Source organism: Pelophylax lessonae (assembly GCF_965119305.1).
Source record: "Pelophylax lessonae genome assembly, chromosome: 2".
Lineage (NCBI taxonomy): Eukaryota > Metazoa > Chordata > Amphibia > Anura > Ranidae > Pelophylax > Pelophylax lessonae.
The window spans coordinates 623473463-623488170 of record NC_138769.1 but is presented as its reverse complement, the minus strand read 5'-3'; the positions used below and the strand labels follow the sequence as shown (position 1 = coordinate 623488170).

General features: G+C 44.2%; 1 protein-coding gene across 2 annotated transcripts in view; it reads right to left on the bottom strand.

The window, feature by feature from the left end:
- SGCG (sarcoglycan gamma) overlaps positions 1–8322 on the bottom strand; it is a 300854-nt gene extending 292532 nt beyond the window's left edge. The window contains exon 1 of one of the 2 annotated variants that reach the window (XM_082246683.1): positions 8163–8322. The gene's annotated coding sequence lies outside the window, so the exon portion shown is untranslated. The remainder of the gene's footprint in view (positions 1–8162) is intronic. The other variant, XM_082246684.1, reaches the window with a different exon arrangement.
- Positions 8323–14708: the final 6386 nt, after the last annotated feature.

Below are 14708 nucleotides of genomic sequence, written 5' to 3'. Positions count from 1 at the left end.
ATCCCTGCCAAGTGGATCAGCCTGTTCCCATCATGTCAGTGTTAGGAAGACCACTCACTTCACCTCACGGCCACCTTATTCCCTCTTCCTGCCACAGCCCCAACGTTTTCCTGGTATGGTAAATTTACCTGTGGATTACTGGCTCCTTGTCGGTGTCACCTTCTACAGCAGGTGGCCGTCTTTGCAGTGAGTGCAGGGAGGAGGGGGAGGAGTCATCCAGTCTGCACAATAAACATCAGCTCGAGCTCCAAGATCGGACACCACGTCCTCCTCCACTAAGGCCACCTTTGCCACTATTTACCTAGCTGGGGATCGGGACTGCCACACTGCCACCACTGGACCCGTCCTCTGCAGCTGTAGTAGAAGAAGTTCCGAACCTACACTACAGCACAGCCATAGCACTCTTCTCATGCCATGTACATATGGAGAGGAGAAAAGTGCTTGGTTTTTACGCACAGATCCGCCACCTTCCTGCCCTCCTGGGGCCCCCTCCCACAGTGGCAGAATGCCAGGGCCTGATCGCAAGTGCAACCTTTGTGACCCTGGTAGTTCCACCACTAGTGTGATGATAAGGGCACAGGGGTGCAGACAACAAAACTGCGACAGGGCCCATAGGGGATCTAGGCAACTGTGTAACTGTTAATCCTCATTTACTAGTTGTGTTCTTGACTTCCACTGTAAATCCAAGATTTAAAGCTGACCTTTTCCCTATTACCTTAAAAATCCCATGTGCGTTGAGCTCTGCATGAATCTCCTAATACATCAGAAAATTATTTTGTAAATCGAATATATGCGATTGGATTCAATTTCCTGGTTGATTGAGGTACAGGTCATGTAGCTAGGGCCCCACAAATGTACCCTGGGAAGGTTATGTTACCAGTGCCTTCCAGGTAGAGATCTCCTTTAAAGGCTGCAAGATCACAGGAAAAGTTGCATAGAATCTTACTGTGTCTCACTGGGGGGGTTGGGAACAAAACTTATTCCAGAAAGTGAAGGCTACTAAATTCCTTGCCCCCAATTAATACTACCCCTGGGATAAGAGCACCAAATACAAAAACAAGCGCAATACATTTACTATGTTGTTTTTCAAAGCAGAACTAAACTCTCTCAATAAATATAAACTGTTTTAATCTTTATGCTGCTGATAAATTGAAAGGTAGGTATATTGTATTTATTTGTTTTATAAGCTATGTTCACCCTACGGAACACGTTACATATTCCACTTTTATTCAGGGTGGAACATGCAACATGTTCCAGCTTCTGCAGCCTGTCCCCCGACCATCCCCTTAGTGTGACAGTGGGTGGGGGATCTTCTCCCTGCATCTGATGTCACAATTCAACAACAGCGCAACCGTGTGTGGCTCCACCTACACAGCCACATCTTTCATTCATAGTTTCCTGTGAATAAAAGAATACAAGTACTGTGGCTGACAGCTTGTAGTTCTGAATGAACTGCAAGGATGCTGATACGCGCTCTCATAGTTCATTCACAAGCCCCACAACTTTGTAACTGACAGCCTGTATGCAGGTACGGGCTGAAAGCTGCAGAAGCCTGACATTTTACCTCTGATCCACAGGAGAAAAGCACACACTCCTTGCACTGTAACACATCTAATTGGCTCCTTGTCCTGCTTACCCTCCCCCTTTCAGAGCTCCGAAAAATAGAGTGTACATTAGACTGCAAGAGGCTGATACCAAGTCAAATTCAGGTACCTACACTGCTTGAATTTAAACCAGAACTCCAGACAAAAACAGGATGAAAATGAAAAGCCCATTAAAAGATAAAATAACAAAAAGCTTTTGTTACGATATTCGCCTTCAATCTAGAAATTTCCCATGCTGTACTTTTTTTCTGCTTCTAGATGTCCTCAGTGAGATGGGCAGCATTGTTCAACCATTAATTTGCACCACATATATCTACCTATAGTTCAGCTTTGAAGCCTAACTCCAGGAATTAGACAAAATCTACTCTTGCTGTGGGACCCTCCACACTGCAAGGATTAACTACTCAATTTAAGGGTGCAGGAATAATTAATAATGCTTATCTTATTCATCTCTCTAGTATTCTCTCTTCAGCAGTGTAAAAGGTCCCACAAAACCTTCTCTCTAAGGTGCTCCCAGCCTCGGTCGCACTCCTACCTCATTAATGTACAATGCAGAGTCATTAGCCCTGCAATGTATGTAATGCTGCCAAGGGACAGCCCGGAGCACCGGAAAGAAGGAGAGAAAGTTGGGCCAACTGGAATGACATGCAAGGTAAGTAATGCAGCCTTTCCAGCTCCACGCTAACGAGAATTTAACACTTGCAGTGTGTTGGGGCCCACTGCAAGGGTAGATTGTGTCCGCAGTTAGATGTTAGGGGCACGCTTTTCAGGCAGGCCTGATTGGGAGCTCTATGGACAGGCAGGTGTAAACGGACTATTGTCTGTTTACGTCCATCTACTTCCAAATCTGTTCAAGTCTGTTTTTCTGGGCCTAAACATGACAAGCTGAACTGCACAGATGTAAAAAAGAAAAAAAGAATTCTGTACCGTTGGGCTCTGATTCAGCAGGAGATCCACGCAAGGATCCCTTGCTGATCGGAGCAAAGCTGCTCTGTGTGAAAGAGCCCTAAGGCTCGCTTATAAGGACATTATAGTGTGTTTCCTAACTACTTTGAATCACTAAGCCAGGCAATGCAGGCAAGGCCTTCTGTCTTCGGCTTTCCTAACATGCATGCTTGTTTGAGGTCAATGACAAACGTGAAATCAGCCAAGCAATGAGCATGTTCAGAAAGTAATCACCAATAACTGTTTTTTATACTATGTCTCTTACAACAGTAAAAGGGCTGCACCTTGCTTACAGAATACTAGACTCACATGCATGACATAGAATACATGCATGCATCCTACCTCTGTGTGTACAGCAGACACACCCTGCAAGGAAGATTCCTGGTTTGCTGTCATATAAATTGTGTGTGAGTGTATATATATATATATATATATATATATCTTTACACACACACTCAGTATCTCACAAAAGTGAGTACACCCCTCACATTTTTGTAAATATTGTATTATATCTTTTCATGTGACAACACTGAAGAAATGACACTTTGCATACTGAAGCAGAGCATGATCCCCTCTCTTCCGAGACTGGGCCGCAGGGCAGTATTCCAACATGATAACAACCCCAAACACACCTCCAAGACGACCACTGCCTTGCTAAGGAAGCTGAGGGTAAAGCTGATGGACTGGCCAAGCATGTCTCCAGACCTAAACCCTATTGAGCATCCGTGGGGCATCCTCAAACAGAAGGTGGAGGAGTGCAAGGTCTCTAACATCCACCAGCTCCGCGATGTCATCATGCAGGAGTGGAAGAGGACTTCAGTGGCAACCTGTGAAGCTCTGGTGAACTCCATGCCAAGGCAGTGCTAGAAAATCAGGGTGGCCACACAAACTATTGACACTTTGGGCCCAATTTGGACATTTTTACTTAGGGGTGTACTCAATTTTGTTGCCAGCGGTTTAGACCTTAATGGCTGTGTGTTGAGATATTTTGAGGGGACAGCAAATTTACACTGTTATACAAGCTGTACACTCACTACTTTACATTGTAACAAAGTGTCATTTCTTCAGTGTTGTTACATGAAAAGGTAGAATAAAATATTTACAAAAACGTGAGGGGTGTACTCACTTTTATGAGATACTGTATATATACAGTGCCTTGCGAAAGTATTTGGCCCCCTTGAACTTTGCGACCTTTTGCCACATTTCAGGCTTCAAACATAAAGATATAAAACTGTAATTTTTTGTGAAGAATCAACAACAAGTGGGACACAATCATGAAGTGTAACGAAATTTATTGGATATTTCAAACTTTGTTAACAAATAAAAAACGGAAAAATTGGGCGTTCAAAATTATTCAGCCCCTTTACTTTCAGTGCAGCAAACTCCAGAAGTTCAGTGAGGATCTCTGAATGATCCAATGTTGACCTAAATGACTAATGATGATAAATAGAATCCACCTGTGTGTAATTAAGTCTCCATATAAATGCACCTGCACTGTGATAGTCTCAGAGGTCCATTTAAAGTGCAGAGAGCATTATGAAGAACAAGGAACACACCAGGCAGGTCCGAGATAGTGTTGTGGAGAAGTTTAAAGCCGGATTTGGATACAAAAAGATTTCCCAAGCTTTAAACATCCCAAGGAGCACTGTGCAAGCGATAATATTGAAATGGAAGGAGTATCAGACTACTGCAAATCTACGAAGACCTGGCCGTCCCTCTAAACTTTCAGCTCATACAAGGAGAAGACTGATCAGAAATGCAGCCAAGAGGCCCATGATCACTCTGGATGAACTGCAGAGATCTACAGCTGAGGTGGGAGACTCTGTCCATAGGACAACAATCAGTCGTATACTGCACAAAGCTGGCCTTTATGGAAGAGTGGCAAGAAGAAAGCCATTTCTTAAAGATATCCATAAAAAGTGTTGTCTAAAGTTTGCCACAAGTCACCTGGGAGACACACCAAACATGTGCAAGAAGGTGCTCTGGTCAGATGAAACCAAAATCGAACTTTTTGGCAACAATGCAAAACGTTATGTTTGGCGTAAAAGCAACACAGCTCATCACCCTGAACACACCATCCCCACTGTCAAACATGGTGGTGGCAGCATCATGGTTTGGGCCTGCTTTTCTTCAGCAGGGACAGGGAAGATGGTTAAAATTGATGGGAAGATGGATGGAGCCAAATACAGGACCATTCTGGAAGAAAACCTGATGGAGTCTGCAAAAGACCTGAGACTGAGACGGAGATTTGTCTTCCAACAAGACAATGATCCAAAACATAAAGCAAAATCTACAATGGAATGGTTCACAAATAAACATATCCAGGTGTTAGAATGGCCAAGTCAAAGTCCAGACCTGAATCCAATCGAGAATCTGTGGAAAGAACTGAAAACTGCTATTCACAAAACGCTCTCCATCCAACCTCACTGAGCTGTTTTGCAAGGAGGAATGGGAAAAAACTTCAGTCTCTCAATGTGCAAAACTGATAGAGACATACCCCAAGCGACTTACAGCTGTAATCGCAGCAAAAGGTGGCGCTACAAAGTATTAACTTAAGGGGGCTGAATAATTTTGCACGCCCAATTTTTCAGTTTTTTATTTGTTAAAAAAGTTTGAAATTTCCAATAAATTTTGTTTCACTTCATGATTGTGTCCCACTTGTTGATTCTTCACAAAACATTACAGTTTTATATCTTTATGTTTGAAGCCTGAAATGTGGCAAAAGGTCGCAAAGTTCAAGGGGGCCGAATACTTTCGCAAGGCACTGTATATATATATATATATATATATATATATATATATATATATATATATATATATATATATATATATATATATATATATATATGTGTAGCACTCTCCTAGGTAGGTGCTAGGAAAATCATAAGGGAGGCACTGTCTGCTTATCAGGGGGGCCTGATTGTTAAGCTAGACTGTCATGTGTTTCCAGGTGTGCCTGTTGAGCTTGGGGAGTCTCCCCACTATGTCCAATGAGTGCTCCTATTGGACAGTGGAGGAAACCTGACCAATAGCACACCAGGGCTTGTATCTATCTCAGAGGGCAGAATCTGCCGCAATGCATCCTGGGATGGGGTATAAGTCTGAGGGGGGCACATGACAGGGCGTCTTTGGCGGGAAGCAGAGTCCAAGGAGGAGGGTGATGGCTGTCTCTCCTCCTGTCAGCGTGAGGAAAATGTCCTGGGCAGTCGGCCTGGAGGACGGAAGGTTGAGCTGAGCTGCAGAGAGGGATCCAGTGTGCTGAGGACCAAGTGGAGGTGCGGGGCAGAGGTTTCCAGGAAAGCAGTTTCATGAGTACTGAAAACTGCCCAGGGGGCTGCCTAGTAGAGGGGACCACTCCAGAAGGTCAGAGGGATCCGGGAGCCAGCTAACCAGTAGAGAAGGCTTAGAAAAGGGGGTGTCAGTGTCTAAGCCCTGAAGATAAGTGTGTGAAAGAGGGTGCCGGTTCGGGCCCTGAAGCGTACCAGTGTTTAGCAGTGCAGCAGTAATAAAGTAGCTACCTCAGCAAGGAGTGCCAAAGGGAGCTTCAAAAGGACTTTGAGTCACAAGGAGGTGATCAGAAGTCAGTTCAGTGGTAACGGGCAGCAGGCCAGTGTTAACCAGCGTTAATCGGCGTTGACCAGCATCAAGCCAGCATCAAGTCAGCGCCAACAGACCTTTTTCAGCTGTCCCCAGAAAATTGTGTATAGTTGAGCCAAAGGAGTATCCCACTAATCCCTTCTCCTATCCAAGTTACTAAATAAATATGAAAACCCAAAGATACTGGACTGGTCATTGTCTCAGTGCTCACACTTGGAGAACATGCTTAAATGTGTGGACCCACATCCAGCACAATGGCTGGGAATTCTGCTACATATATATATATATATATATATATATATATATATATTAAAGATGCTTCCACTTTTGTTAAAAAAAAAAAACACAGTGACTTGCCCCTTAGTGCAGACTTCTGGAAAAATCAGTGAGCCATTTACATGTGCAGTAAATTACATTTCTGGAGGCATTTTTACACCATCTGTGTACAGAATGCCTTTAAGGTGCCATATTTCATAGTATTTTCCAGAAAACGATACCGCTGCAGATTAAAAAGTAAAGGAATTCATTTTGAACGACATTAAATTACAATATGACGTGTGTGGCGATTATATATGTTTTATTATTTTTTTAATTTGCTATATTTTTCTCATAAAAGTGGAGTTATTTTTTTAAGTCTGTAAATATCCATGTAATGGGAAAAAAATGAATTGTTTATTGCAGAAAATGGATGTCCCATATTCCTTCAGTAATCCGATGTAAATAGAAAATTATAGGTCTAGCCATCCTTTACATACCTGAGCAATTATTTTCTGGCAAATAAATGTGCAAGTTTCACAGTTTTATTCCTCTGTAGTCCTATTTTAAAAATTATGAGTAGTGATAGTACATAATCATGAACTCAACTGAGAACAAACTAACCATATTCACTATAGTGAATAATTTACTATACACTGACAAACTGACTCCATATTCATAAAGCCAGGGCCATCTTACCGAATGGGCACGCTGGGCAGTTGCTGGGGGGCCCCACCTGCCCAGTGACCCAGCCCCAGCCAAGCATTAGTCCGATTCCCGTGTGCATGCCGCCGCCAAACTCAGCAGGTGGGCAAGCGTCTGTTGGCCCTGCGCTGCTGTTAGGCCACTTGGGCCGTGGAGGGGGAGCCCACAACTGCAGGAATGCCTGTCCGCCTTAATGGAAACAGGCACACACAGGACAGTCGAGTCTGACTCCTGTCCGTGTGTGTGTTCACCGGACCCGGCCATCCAACTTGGAAGCTGTCATTTGCCTGGTACTGCTGTACCAATAAATATTGCCTTATCGATAATTAGCATTTTTATTCTCTTGGGTGATTGTGTAGGCAGGGCCAAAGTGCACTGCATTGCCCGAGGGCCTATAATGCTCTTAAGATGGCACTGCATAAAGCGTTTTCTATGTATAACACCCAAACTTATTAAAACACAGCTGCACACTTTTAATGCGTTCTTACCAAAAGTCAGAATTGTGGAACAGCTAAAAAAAAAAAATCAAACACAGGCTCTATACTTTTGTGTGCGATTTTGTGTGTTGCGGAACCTTGCATTGCAAGTATCTTAAAACTAGCAAATGCATCAAAGAAACAGCCCCATCGGCAATGCACCCAAAATGCACACCACATAAACCCTAAAACATTGAGATATGAATTGGACCTTAAAATACATTTCTGATGTCATTTCCAAAGGTCTACAGGCCTCCTCATCTTTATCTGATCCTGTCAAAATCACACAGTTAGGTAAAGATCAACAAATTACTGTATATAAGGCCACCTATTGCCGTTCAGTGGAGGATTAACATATTTAACACTCACTATGTATGACCAGACAATTCTAGAGGATGTACAGTATACAGTACACCCAGCATATAAATGTAGAAAAACAAATGTGGAACTTGCTAGACTGACCCACTAACACAGACACTATATCACTTTTCACTGCAGCTGCCTTTATCAGCCTAAAGAGCTACAAATTATTATGTATTATGCATGCAAAGTAATTGCAGACAATATAAACAAAACTAACCTTTGGCTTCTTGTGCACAGCGTCCTGACGATTTTATAGAAAAAAAAACTTTTGTAAAGTTTATTGCAGACTGAGCCTGTGTCTCGGAGTTCTCCACCGCCTACACCCCAGGAGTGGAAGATATTTTAAGACCGGCCAAATATCAGAGGCAAAACACATTCACATGCTTGGCTGTATTATACATTCCAGCCACTGAAAAGACATACACAGCTCATTTTAATTTCTCTTTCTATTGTTGTCAACCTAATATATCATCTAAAACCTAAAAAAATATATATATAAAATAAAGGCAGACATCACAAATTCATTATCATTAAAAAAGGAGCAGAATGAAGGGTTGTTTTTTTCACTGTATAAATCCATATAAAGAGTATATTGTACAATTTCTGAGTTGCTTAATTAAAGAAATTTGTGAAACTCATGAAAAAACGACCTCCTGTTTAACGAATACCTCCAACCATTTTTTTTTTTCGCTTGTGGAGAAAGTATGGAAGAGTTAAAGTGATTGTAAAGTCAGAAGTTTTTTTATCCTAATGCATTCTATGCATTTGGATAAAAAACCTTCTGTGTGTAACAGCCTTCCCAGCACCCCCTAATACTTACCTGTGCCCCATCTCTGTCCATCGATGTCCACGAGTCCCTTGGCCATCCAGGACTCTCCCTCCTGATTGGTTAGGACACAGCTGCGGCACCGTTTGCTCCCACAGCTGCCAAAGTCAGTTAGCCAATCAGGAGAGAGAGGGGGTGGAGCGCCTTTGGCTACCGCTGCTGTCAATCAAAGTCAGTGAGCCAATGAGAAAAGAGAGGGGGCTGGGCTTAGCCACGGTTCCGCGTCTGAATGGACACACAGAGCTGTGGCTCGCGGGTCAGGTGCCCCCATAGCAAGCTGCTTGCTGTGGGGGTATTCGTCAGGAAAGAGGGGCTGAAGTACGGAGGTGGGACCAGAGAAGAGGAAGATCTAGGCTGCTCTCTGCAAAACCACTGCACGGAGAAGGTAAATAAAACATGTTTAATATTATTAACCGCCTTAGCGGTAATCCCGAGCGTGACTCGGGGTTGATTTTTCATTGCAGGAGCGGTAACCCCGAGTCACGCTCGGGGTGGATTGCAGAGAGCGCAGCGGTGTTCTCTTACCTTATCCTGGCGATCCAGCGATGATCTCTCATTGCTGTGACCGCCAGCCGAGAGTCCCGCCGCTCCTCCGTCGGTCTCCGTCGCTCTGATCACTTCCTAGTTCCGTTCCCTGCAGCAGCAATGCTGCATGGGAGCGGAACTAGGGAGGGAAATTCAAAAAAAAAAAAAAAAAAAAAAAAAAACGTTGCACAAAACACAAAACACATTTTATATTATATATGCATATATATATATATATATATATATATATATACACCGGTATATATATATGCATATATACATATATATATGTATGCATATATATATATATATATATGCACACACACATATATCTATATATAATATATAATGCATGAATTATAATCTAATCAATAATATAATTTTATTAAATATATTATATATTAAATAATAAAATAATATTATTGATTCGATTATAATTCACGTGTTTGTGTTTCAAATTTATCACATCTGGGATGTCTACTAGAGTCTTGTTTTGGTCAGGTTTAAGTCAGTAATTACTAAGAATTGTAGGCCTATAATACATAACGCCAAATTTCATGAAAAAAATTGTACCGCTTTTGGTATGTAATTCCTGACATAATCATACCGCCAGGGAGGTTAAATGGTAGTTTAGTTTACTTAGTGTTCTATTTGTGTTCTTTTCCTTTTTTAGTGTATTAGATCACAATTTCTTCACTGTTCATTTTCACTGCCTTTATTTTTTGGCTCCTTTTACATGGAGCAGATCCCCTGCTGAATTTGAGCCGAATGGGACAGATGTCAGTTTTTTGTACATCCTTGCCCATTCAGTTTGTGTCCAGAGAACCTGGGCAGACCTGTAATAGCACTATGGGCTCCGCTCTCTGTTTACATCATGCTTCACATTTAGGACCAGAAAAACAGAGTGATGCAGTCCTTTTTCATTCTTCTGGATCTCGATGGACCATGAAGTAGGCGAGTGTGAACAGACAAGTCCGTTTACATGAGCCTGTCCATAGAGCTACATGAAGCTTGCAATCAGGTCTGCCTGTAAAACAGACAGGCGGCCCTGATTGGAATGCCCGTGTGAGGGGACCATTACTGTGGAAAAGCAATATAGAGAAGTAATGAGAATTTTGAGGGGCCATTTTAGGGTAGAAAATTAGGTCCAAGAGAAATGAAAGGAGCTTATGTATAGCACTCAGGAGCCATTTAAAGCCCACGGTACCCTTGAAATAAAAAAAACATAAAACACCAAAACTGCCATAATCTCCAGAATTAGATTTTACAGCTCTTGTAGAGTTTTATCTTTTCCCTGGAATTTCTTCCCTTACTGCTCTTTTCACCATTTAAAGTGGATCTTTAACCTCTTTGCCTAAATTTCACATCAGCATGCATCATTGCAGAGCAGGAACAAGGGGTGGGCAGAAGGGACAGCTGCCCTAAGCGCAATTCTAATGGCAGAAATGGGGGCAACCTGACCCTAACCCTAAGGGAAGGGAAGGGCGCAGTTTGGCATTTTTGCCCTGGGCGCTGCATGACCTTGTTCCAGCACTGCATCTCTGCATGCTAATGTTAAGTCAACTAACGTTTTTTTAAATTAAATCACCAATTACAGCCTTAAGTCTTTTTGAACATGATGCTACAAGCTTGGCACACCTATTTTTGGTCAGTTTCTCCCATTCTTCTTTGCAAGACCTCTCAAGCTCCATCAGGTTGGATGGGGAGCGTTGGTGCACAGCCATCTTCATATCTCTTAGAGATTTTCAAACGGGTTCAAGTCTGGGCACTTGCTGGGCTCCTCAAGGACATTCACAGAGTTGTCCCTTAGCCACTCCTTTGTTATCTTGAATGTGTGCTTAGGGTCGTGGTCCTGTTGGAAGATGAGCCTTCACCCCAGTCTGAGGTCCAGAGCGCTCTGAAACAGGTTTTCATCAAGGATGTCTCTGTACATTGCTGCATTCATCTTTCCCTCGATCCTGACTGGTCTCCCAGTTCCTGCTGCTGAAAAACATCCCCACAGCATGATGCTGCCACCACCATGCTTTACTGTAGGGATGGTGTTGGCCAGGTGATGAGCGGTGCCTGGTTTCCTCCAGGCATGACTCTTGCCATTCAGGCCAAAGAAATCCATCATTGTTTCATCAAACCAGAGAATTTTCCTGACAGACTCCATGGCAGCCTACGTGTGGGTTAGTCCCGCCTCCTCCTACCTCATAGGACCCCACTCCCATAAATTTCACTCTGCCCCAGAGACCATGTTCCTTTTTTGTCCTCCTCCTGTTGGATGGATATCAAGTCTTACCTCATGAAGTTTTCTTGGTCTATTTCCTGGTGATTACACGACTGATTCCAGGCTGAATCCCTGAAGAGTCCAGTACGCCTTAGCTACAAGCAGGGTAGGACACGGGTGTACAATCCCATGTGTTGGAGAAGCGTCAAGCCTGGCCAATGGCGGGCAAGCTGTATACGGCCAAACGTCCTGGCTACTAGCGGGAGGCCCATCAATACACCCTGGATCGATGCGCTGGAGGTTCTCGTGTCCCAGGTCTTGTGCGTGCTTTGGTAATGTATGGCAGCCGTTTTGTATTTGTATTGTATTTTTTGTCTTGCGGTGTTTGGAACGCATGTGCGTTCCATCTTGCGACCCTGGCGCTTCCTGTGTCCTGGCGCAGCTTCCGGGTCATCGCTAGGTGTCCGGGGTGGCGCCGGAGCAGCGGAGTGGCTGTTCGTGCTCGCGCATGTGCATGAACGCTGTCTGTCACGGGGGGGGCGGAGACGTCATCACTTAGCGGCAGATTTAAACCGCTTTCATATCCGATCACATTGGGATTGTTCTGCGGGCATATGCGGCGGCTTCCCTGTGTCTGATCGGTCTCTACTGGCGGTAAGCTTATTACTGATGGTCTTTCTGTATAACCTAGTGTAATGCAACACTTCCTTATACTCGTGCTTGTTACAGTCTTCTTGTTAGGACGAGTATGGACACTTCACCGCCCCCCAGTGGCCAACCCTTACTCTACAGGTAAGATTGGCTTTTCTTACCTATCCCTGTACAGTTTTGGGTTTAGGGCAGTATGGGTAATTTTCCCTTTTCTCTTAAGCCCTTCTAGGTCTGATAAACAGTCCAAAGCACGCGAAGATAAGGACCTTACTAGGTCACAACGTCATCACTCTTCTCCTGGCACTAGTCGCCATAAGTCATCTTCTAAACATCACAAGGATAGCTCCACTGTTGCATCAGCACACAGGCACCCTGATAGAAGATCTTGCTGGGGTTGTGGAGCACGTGTTTCTAATGGCAATTCGCTATGCGATGCATGTTTTACCCAAGCCTCTAGAGAAAGGGGGAGTGATAGCCAGCAGGTGGAATCCCTGGTCAGACGGGTGGTACAAGAATCCCTACAGAACCTGGAGGTTGACCGCACCTGTAGCCCTTCGGCTGGTATGGCAGACATCCCTGTTAGGGATAGCCTCAGTACTCCCGGCCCTTCTCAGCAGAGCATTTCCGGCCTCAACTCCTCGGATAGCGAGGATGAATCGGATACTCCTGGCGCAGGCTTTGATTTTGCCTTGGTCCCTACCCTGGTTAAGGCAGTTAAAGAAGCTCTAAAATGGGAGGAGCCAGTAGAGTCACCATCTAAACAGAGAAGGTATTTCAAGCACCTAAAGAAAGAGCGCAATAACTTTCCCTTTTTAGGTGAACTGGGCGAAATCATCTCGGATGAGTGGGGAGGTACAGAGAGGAAAAATTCTCTGGTATCCAAAGTTTCCAGAATGTACCCATTCAAAAGTGAGGATATGAAGCACCTGGAGTCAGCGCCCCTAGTGGACGCCGCCCTCATGAGATTAGCTAGGCACGTTACTCTTCCACTTGAAGACACAGTGTCTTTTAACCACTTAACCCCCGGAGGATTTGGTTGCTAAACGACCAGGGGGTATTTTGCGATTCGGCACTGCGTGACTTTAACAGACAATTGCGCGGTCGTGCGATGCTGTACCTAAACGAATTTGACGTCCTTTTTTTCCCACAAACAGAGCTTTCTTTTGGTGGTATTTGATCACCTGTGCGATTTTTTGATCACGCGCTATAAACAAAAAAAGAGCGTCAATTTTGCAAAAATAACAATATTTTTCACATTTTTTTATATGAAATTCCCCAAAAAAAATGTAAAAATCAAAATTTTTTAACATTTTCGGCCAATTTTTTTTATGCTACCTATGTTTGGTAAAAAAAAATCGCAAAAAGCGTATTTTTATTGGTTTGCGCAAAAGTTATTGCGTTTACTAACAAAGGGAAAGATTTATGTCATTTTTGTTGTTTTTTTTTTTTAACCCGTAATGGCGGCGATCTGCGATTTTTTTTGCGGTACTGCGACATTGCGGTGGACAGATCGGACCCTTGACTGACATTTTTGACACTTTTGGGGTTACCAGTGACATTTCTACAGTAATCAGTGCTATACATATGCACTATGTTACTGTAAAAATACACTGGTAGTGAAGGGGTTAACTTTATTTGAGAGGGAGGGGCTGTGTGTGTCCCTAGGGGCGTGATTCTTACTGTGATTGGCTGTGGCTTTAGCTGTAGGGACACTGATCAACAGTTCTACATTGTAGAACCGTGTGATCAGTGTTTTTACACTGAGGAGAATGACAGGCAGCTTGTTTACACAAGCCGCCTGACTTTCTCCCTCTCCCCTGACGATCGCCGAGTGACCGGCGGACATCGGGTCCACGGTCACACGTGCGGGGGGGTCCGTGACCGCGCGGGAGCGCGCCTCCGCGGGCGCGCGCTCGCTCCCCAGAGCCTCACAGGCTAGCGACGTAGACCTACGTCGCTTTGCCTGTGAGGGGCTGACTGCCGCAGTAAATATACTGTGAGCAGTCGGCAAGCGGTTAAAGATGGGCTGGAGAGAAGAATTGACAATGATCTTAAGAAGATTTATGTGTCTGCCGGATTGGCCTGTAAACCAGCTCTAGCCATTGCGGCCTTGTCCAAGGCCATGGAGGCCTGGACAATAGAGGTGGATTCGGATCTAAGGTCCGTATCAGAGGAAGTAGCCAGAGCCTCAGCAGTGAATGAGCTCAGACTGGCGGCTTCTTTTCTGGGGGAGGCTTCCCTAGATATTATTCGTCTGGTGGCTCGAGTCATGCTCTCTTCAGTAACTGCTAAACGGGCTCTATGGCTGTGCCCCTGGCTGGCTGATCCTGCCTCTAAACAGGCATGGTGCCGTATCCCTTTCAAGGGTTCTTCCTTGTTTGGTAACAAACCGGACAGTGCTATTTCGCGGGCCACGGGTGGTAAGTCGGGGTTCCTCCTGCAGGATCGTCACCTGCTGGGTCAGAGAAGGACACAGTCCAGACAACCATCGGATAGAGCGAAGGATGCTCGAAGTTACAGGCCTGGTCGGGAATTCCGGAAAACATGGA